The sequence below is a fragment of the Sus scrofa genome, chromosome 14, assembly GCF_054392235.1.
Source record: "Sus scrofa isolate SSC_HxYL_T2T_F1_AM1 chromosome 14, Sscrofa_HxYL_maternal_Yorkshire_Landrace_v2.0, whole genome shotgun sequence".
NCBI classification, from domain to species: Eukaryota; Metazoa; Chordata; class Mammalia; order Artiodactyla; family Suidae; genus Sus; species Sus scrofa.
Window position 1 is genome coordinate 7,773,051 of NC_139396.1, and position 7,992 is coordinate 7,781,042.

The 7,992-nt window shown below is 51.5% G+C and overlaps 1 long non-coding RNA gene across 1 annotated transcript; it reads right to left on the minus strand.

Moving 5' to 3' along the window:
• Window positions 1-2,836: 2,836 nt before the first annotated feature.
• On the minus strand, window positions 2,837-7,260 carry LOC146396277 (uncharacterized). The gene is made up of 2 exons (XR_014827743.1): window positions 7,092-7,260; window positions 2,837-5,928 (listed from the first exon to the last, which is right to left on the minus strand). It is a non-coding gene; the product is annotated as an uncharacterized LOC146396277 (long non-coding RNA).
• Between the last annotated feature and the right edge of the window lie 732 nt (window positions 7,261-7,992).

Here is a 7,992-nt window from a genome sequence, read left to right on the forward strand (position 1 = left end):
TGGGAACGAGGACTGAGTGGACAGGGGAAAGAGGGGGGAGGAGGACTCAACACTGCATATTCTATCTGGCACAAGTGGATTGTGATCCCTGAGAAGGGAGGAGTTGTGGAAAATGTTACATTCAAACATTTAAAAGGTAAAAGCTCCAAGACTTACCAGCAATGTCATCATACGGGAAAGATATCAGACTGATCTCTGGTCTTGGACACGTGGGCTGTGCAGTGGCTTTTTGGATAGGCTGGGCCTTTCCAGCACAAGGGAACATGAGGAAGGTGGGTCCTGCTGGATGCTGGTTGGCACACAAGGACGGCTTCCTTAGGAAAGACGGACACACACCAATCACAAATGGTGGGTCTGCTGAGAGAAGCCAAACCATAAACATTAGGTTCCAGGTGGCCATGAAAACCCAAGTGGTTATCAGATGATAAATGGTGAATTTTGTTCAGAAAGTCTGGCCTCTGGGGAAGGAAGCCAAGAGCCAGGAGGGAAGCTGAGCAGGTTGAAAGACAACAAACAAGTTGATGAATAATGAAGGGAAAGGGAACATCAAGACAAACCTTGGTGCTGTGACTCTGAAAACCAACACATACATTGCCTGACGAGGCACTCGACAATTGTCTGGCCCCTGCATAAGGTGGAAGAAACATCTGGTTCTTGCCTCCCTGCAGAGGCCAGCATGGAATGGCACCCCACCCCCACCCAGGCTCACCTGCCCTCGGCCCCTCCCCCACTGCAGAATGACTGGAGGCCCGCATTCTACTGTTGAGATTCAAACTTGGGCTCCTTTACTTGCGTCCTGAGCATCTGTTGGGGCAGGTCCCTCGCTGGCTCCTGCTCTTGACTGTCCACGTTGAGGCCACCAGCCCGTGGTGGTCCAGGCCCATGCCTGTGGCAATGGCTTCAGAAGGCGGTAAGCCTCTAGACAGGGGCTGTTTTCCAAGAGAAAGGGCCTCCGTCAAATGCCTGGGTTTCCGTTGGGACCCTTCACTGTGGACATGGAGTTGGACGGAAGGAGAGGAAGGCGAGAGCACTGCACCCCAGGGACATCTCACTTGGGGAGCCTAAGGTCATACAGAAACCTAAGGCTGCCCTGGGGAGGACAGCTGCTTGGAGTTGGATAATAAGAATCTGCTCTGGTTGGGGAGGCAGGATGGCAGCAGGCAGGTTGGCAGTTTCTAGAAGGGAGACAAGCCACTTGGAATGTGTATGTAGCCAGTGTCCTCTTGCTATTCAATTTTATAACAAAACTTACTAATTTCAACCAAAAGAGGTGAGTTGTTTGAAGTAGGGAAAAGATTAAATTTTAGAAAATTTGTAAGAAATGACATCTTGTGGAGTTCCCACGGGGGTGCAGCAGGTTAAGGATGTGGCATTTCCACAGTTCCAGCTTAGGTGGGATTCAGTCCCTAGCCTGTTTCTCTTTGCTGCAGGTACAGCCAAAAAAAAAAACCCAGAAAACCTGACATTTCATTGTACTCATGCCTACAGAATCTAGGCAGAGAGGCTGTTTTCACAACTAGACAATTAATTGTTATTCCTAAGCCATTCATTCCTTAACAGTTCTAATCTTTTATATGTATTAATCTCTCTTTAAGAAACATAAGAATCTTGCCAATACCTACGGTTTTATCAATGGACCCATTTTATCAACTGTCAGTGTCATGGCTATACATGTAAGAAATCTAAAATATATATGTGTGTATTGCATCACCCGAGTTTGCTATTTTTCTGCCTTTTGCTTCTTAGGGCCACACCTGCAGCATAGGGGAGTTCCGAGGCTATGGGTCTAATCAGAGCTACAGCTGCTGATCACAGCCACAGCAATGAGGTATCCAAGCCATGTCTATGACTTGCACCAGAGCTCACGGCAATGCCGGATCTCTGACCCATTTAGTGAGGCCAGGGATCAACCCTGCATCCTCGTGGATACCAGTCAGATTTGTTTCCACTGTGCCACAAGAACTCCTTGGGTTTGCTATTTTTCATATCACACTCTCCCTCCCTCAATCAATCCAATGGTGCTGGGGGGTGATCAGTCTTGACACAGACACCTTTCCTGGGTTCCCCTCACAGAGCCCTGTTCTGGACCCCATACCCACTTCAGCCACCCCTCTCTCCACACTCCTTTCTGCAGTGAGCTGCTCTAGGCCCCACCAGACAGCTGCTAACATACTCTACATGGATGAAACATCGCAGTAGGTTATGTGACAGCAGGTTATCTGGTAGAGCTGCATGAACCAGAGGGACTCAACTCTTGGCCAAGCTCAGGCTGCACACACCCCAAACACTTTGCTTCCTGATAGCAGTGATTTTAAACACGATTCTTACTCAAGTCCCAGAGAATAATGCAGACATGGGTGCTAGCTGCATGTACATTTCATAAGAAAGGACTTATGATCTTAGAATAAATCTAACCACACATTATAAAATTCATCAACCAATAAATGAATCACCTGGGGGACATCTACAGTACAAATACTTTCATCTCAGTCTTTCAGAGGTTTCTTTAAATAGTTTTGGAATTTATTTGACCAGGGGGAGGGGTTGGTCAGGGGATTTAGAAAGAGCCCATCACACATTCCCCATCGGACAACAATGTCCTGGAAGGCAGCAACAATGGCTTCCTGCCACCAGCACAAGAGCAACAAGACTAGGGTCAACTCTGCACCCCCTGAAATCATGCCCAGTAACTGGTAGAGAGTATTTATGCTCCAAAAATATGAGACTTCCTCCCCCAGTACGAGGATACTCCAAGAATCACTCACAGAGCCCCATCCTCTCAGTTTACAATAAAGAAACAATGGCTGGAAGAAGTGGAGTCATTGGACCAAGGTCACCCAGTAGCTTGGAGTCCAAGTAAATAAATTTATTTAGCAAACAAGGGTCTGGAAACCAGTGCAGTAAAGTCCTCATTATCAGAGTGATTTTATCATTCTTCAGCCAGCCAGCCATATATTTGTTCTATTAAACTTTCACCACACAGCCTTGGCTTTAATATTGTCACATGCATTCCTCTTCTCTCCCCAGAAGAGTGATGCTCTTTGAGGCACAAGATTCCCTCCAAATTCCATGTTAACAGTCCAGGAGAGCCTGGCTCTGCTGGGTGAGGAAGGACCATCACCTGACTGAGTGCTGCTGGAGGCAGCAACCCAGCTGAGCAATGCCTCAGGTCCTGAGTGGACTCACTGGGAAGGCTGGTCTTGTCACTTGGCAGGGGCTGTCGCAGCAGCTGCATGTCTGTCATAACCACATTAAGTGTCCAGGGCTGATTGAGGGGCCAGAGTGTGGGAGGAGGCTGAGTGCTGGCTGTATAATTAAGACCTAGGAGAGGTACAGAACAACACCCACACCCTCACTTCAAACCTGGGAGAAAGCCTGAGACCAAAGTGAACCATGAAGGTCAAGGGTGGATGCTGCAGGAATAAGGGGATAAAGCTCTGTCTTCCTCATTGAGCACCCTTGCTGGGTAGATCTCTCCTCTGGGACTGTGACCCTCTCTCTGTAAACCAAACTGTCACCAGTCTGAGGTCTTATGTCAAGATGGATCTTCCACATATCAAATTAGGTTCTAGGCTTAACAAGAGTCTTCTTGGCACATACTTAGTGGGATGACATTAGTGATGGGGGCCAAAACCCTGCTGTAAGCCATGGTGCTCCATGGCCTGCAGGGTCCTTTGGTGGGGGAGAACTGTGGTCCAGTGACTGCAGGGGCCTACTTGCCATGGGGAGAGACCCAGGATGTCAGTCATCACATATGTGTTTCATCAGAGGGGTCACGTGCTTCATGGTAGGCGAACCAGGAAGGAGCATGTGCCAGGAGCTAGGATGCAAGGGCAAGGCTGTCTGAGAACCTCAGTTACTGACCGCAGCTGCATTTTCCACGGGCCACATGCTGTTGGAACTAGACTTTGGTGCAAGCAAGTTTAGAGGGGTTCTCCATGGTGGGAGCTGTGTTCTCTCCTGATGGCACTCTGCCCATGCCAGCCTTGTGGTGTGAAGACAGAATGAGGATTGGGTGGGCTCAGTTTCTCAGCTGTGAAACCTGCATAAAAGGAGCTGAACCTCAGATATTCAGGCTTATGGACTGTCAGTGAGACCATGCTCCTTGCCTCTGATCCTTTCCTGCTTCCTCATCCTATTTCTTCACCAGTGAGCCTGAAAAGTAGGCATGGATATAGGAATGGAGGATGGAGGCTCCAGCCCAGCAGCACAGTGGTGCTGACCAGTGAGGCATGGAAGTCCTCATGTGTTGCCGAGGCTCATCGTCCAGCATAGATGCAGGCAAAGCCCAGTGAAGATTTCAAAGTCAAGAGGATAGTGTACTCAGAAGGCTGTGCCTGGACATCTCTGACTCTAGTATGAAGCTTGCTCAGAGGCAGAGGGGAAACCAGTTAGTTGGTTAGAGAAAAGACTTTAGCTCTGCCACTTAAACTAACAAACTTACAAATTACCTGACAGGCTTTGGGACAACACAAGGAAGCCTCAAAGACTAGGGTCAACTTCCTAGCAAGTTTTGTTCTAACAAGAGGGGGAGGAAACCCTGTATTTTAGCAAATAGCTGGGAGAGGAGGAACGAGCCAAGTGAAAAGGCAGATGAGGCTGGCAGCCCCGGGCAATCTTCAAAAAATTACTGGGAGAAACCCAGGGGGAGCGAGGAAGCTGTTGATGGGAGGTTCTGTTCCTGGTGGGGGTGGGGGGTTGCTGTTCTGCTGCAGAACTTGGAAAGCTGTGTCAAGCCATGGTGCTTGACTTAGCTTCGCTTGGTCTTTCTCAGGTGGAGCATTTGACAGGCACCTGCAAAGCTCTCTCTGGACCCCAGAGAGCTCAGACTACAAATCATCATTAGCAAAAGGTTCACAGCTTAGGTTAAGAAATGAGAAGGGACTAGGTCCATCTTCAGCAGATGAAGAAACCAGGAGACACTCTTTTCTGCACAGAAGCCAAAGACAGCAGCCTTAAAATGTCTTGGGCCAGTTTGAAGAAGTATAGGGAAAAGAGCAATGGTTGTAAGGAAAGCAGGGCCCTCAATTTTGTTTGGAAGTTGCTTATTATAATTGCGGATTCCATCATCATCTGGGGTGTGGGAACCCTTGAGAATAGAAAAGGGGATTTCGGAAGTTTTAACGCATAGCCTATACATGGTGAAGAGACAGGAAATGCCATGAAACCTGAAGGTGCCCCCAATGCAAGTTACACACTTGTTAGCTGACAGTGGGGCTTTGGATGCCATTTCTCAGGGCGAAAGGCAGTCTGTCTAAAGGGTAGAAGGTGTCCCTAGAACATAGAAACTCTGTGTCACAACCCATTGACCGGAGACAGCTTTTAATTGACCATGGATGTTTGAGGCTAGAGTCTGGTGAAATTATGCACTTTTAATGGCAACTTGGAGGAGCTGAACCAGGACATGCGCTGCTCTTTTCTGTCTTTGATTCCTTGTCCATCGTCCTCCTCTACACACTGCAAGCCATCTGCCATAGTCTGTAACTGGTGACAACTGTGCAGATGTAAACTGCAGGAGAGGCATCAGGCTCTGCAAACTCTGCATTTCCAAAACCGCTGTTTGGACTGTAAGCTGACCAAATAGACACATTTAGGATTTGGGCTCCTGTTTCCCAGCCAGAAATGCAGGCCTGGGAAAAGATGCTTCTCTATCTTGACACAAAGCTTTGTCTTGACAATTCATTGGAGCGTTGAGAAAATGGAACACAGAAGTCTCAGAGTTGGTGCAGCCCAATTTGGAAGCACTGGGAGGCTCCACATCCATTCCTGAGAAAATGAATTATGCTGCAGGTTCCGAAGAAGATCCTGACATTATCAGGAGCCGCTCTCACTAGGGCCCTCTGGTCAGGACCAGCCAGAGGAAGAAAAAGGAGGAGAGAAGAGATGCTTTTCAGGTATCTTAGGTCTTGAGTTGATGATGGGAGGGAGCTGGGTGAGAAATTTTACAAAGTTATAACACATATTTATGATCCCTCACCTCATCAGCTCCTGTCTGCTTGACAAGGACAATACCCCTTCAGGAAAATAAGAAATAAAATGGAAAGTGGCCTCACGATGAAATTACCTGAAGCAATGGCCTGATATGTTACAGAGTGTTGGGAGCAACATTAAAAAGGTATTTGTAACTGGCCACCTCCATGGCTCCAAGTGGAAGCTGACGCAGGCCTTCTCAGTCCCAGGGCTTTTGTGAGAGTTGGCCCCTCATGACCACTCTTGGCAAGCCAGGCCTGGGACCCTGGGGACCCCACCTGGGAAAAATTCCTTTTAAAGAGTCACAGCCCCTCTTACATGGACATTCTAGCAAGAGTCACGTCTGGGCAGAGGGTCAGAGGCATTCGCACCTGGGAGAGGACGAAGGAGGAGCCCAGCACCAAAGGGGGCTGGAAGTTGGCGACTGTCACCACAATAATCTAATTATTACTCTGCTCCTGTCCCTTCCTGAATAACTTTTTTATTGAAGTAGAGTTGATTTCCAATGTTGTGTGTCAGGTGTGCAGAAAAGTGATTCCATTATACCCCTGCATGTGTATATCTAGTCTTTTCCAGATTCGTTTCCATTACAGGTTCGTACAAGATGCTGATAGGTTGTCTATTTGATATTTAGTAGTGCTGATAACGTCCTCAATCTACCATAACTGGGCGCATCTGAATGACACCCAACGCCCCTCCTTCCCGAAGGCTTTCCTCTCAAGCTGGATGCCTGTCAAGATTCCTGCGCTGTGTGACAGCCCTCTCACTGCTGGCCCTGCAGTCAGCCCCTTCTCCACTTCCTCTAGCTGTCCTCTCACCTCATCACCATCCACCCCGCCTTATTCCCACCTCATTACCGACCTCCCACTTCACCACCACCCTCCCACCTCATCACCATCCTCCCCATCTCACCACCACCCTCACATCTCATCTCCGTCGTCCCCACCGCCCCCTCACTCCCTCAGCACCACCACCTGCTCCCCACTGGCTCTTCTGGCGCCCTGGACTCCTCTGCCCCCCCTCAGGCCTCCTCCTTCTCAGCAGTTCAACTGTCACCTACAAAGCCCATTAACAATTCCCTGCTCATAAAAGTACAGTCTGGGAAATAAAGCAAAGTCTACCTTTCCTTTTCCTTTGTGCTTGGCCGGGTTTCAGTTGCTTGCAGGGCGCAGTGCAGAGACACCACGCCTGCACTGCAGACCCCAGTTAGGGAAGCAGCTGCGCCAGCCGTTAAAAGGGCTCCTGAGGAAACTAAGAGCAACACTGTGATTCAAGATGGCAGCGGACTGTGAACTAGGCTGTGCCTGGGATTGGGTGTGAGCCGTGTGCCCCCGCCTCCCACGGACTGCCGAGGCCCCGCCCCCCCAGGAAACGGCCTGCCGAGGCCCCGCCCCCCCAGGAAATGGCCTGCAGAGGCCCCGCTTCCCCAGCTCGGCCTGCAGAAGCCTCGACCCCCAGTCACATAGCCTGCCAAGGCCACGCCCCCCGGCCGAGGGCCTGCCGAGGCCCCGCCCACCTGGCACATGGCCTGCCGAGGCCCCGCCTCCCTGGCACGCGGCCTGGTGAGGCCCCACCTGTGAGCGCGCGACCAGCCGAAGCCCCGCCTCCCCGCGCACGGCCTGCCGAGGCCCCGCCCCCCAGGAAACGGCCTGCCGAGGCCCCTCCCCCCGGCAGAGGGCCTGCCGAGACCCTGCCCAACTGGCACATGGCCTGCCGAAGCCCCGCCTCCCCGCGCGCGGCCTGCCGAAGCCCCGCCCCCCAGGAAACGGTCTGCCAAGGCCCCGCCTCCCCCGCTCAGCCTGCAGAAGCCTCGGCCCCCAGTCGCAGCGCCTACCGAGGCCCCGCCCCCCCGCGCGCGCCCTGCCGAGGCCCCGCCCCCCCGGCACAGGGCCTGCGGAGGCTTCTCCTACCTGGCACGCGGCCTGACGAGGCCCCGCCTCACCGCGCAGGGCCTGCAGGAGCCGCGCCCACCTGGCACTTGGCCTGCCGAGGTCCCGCCCCACCGCGCGCAGGGCCTGCTGA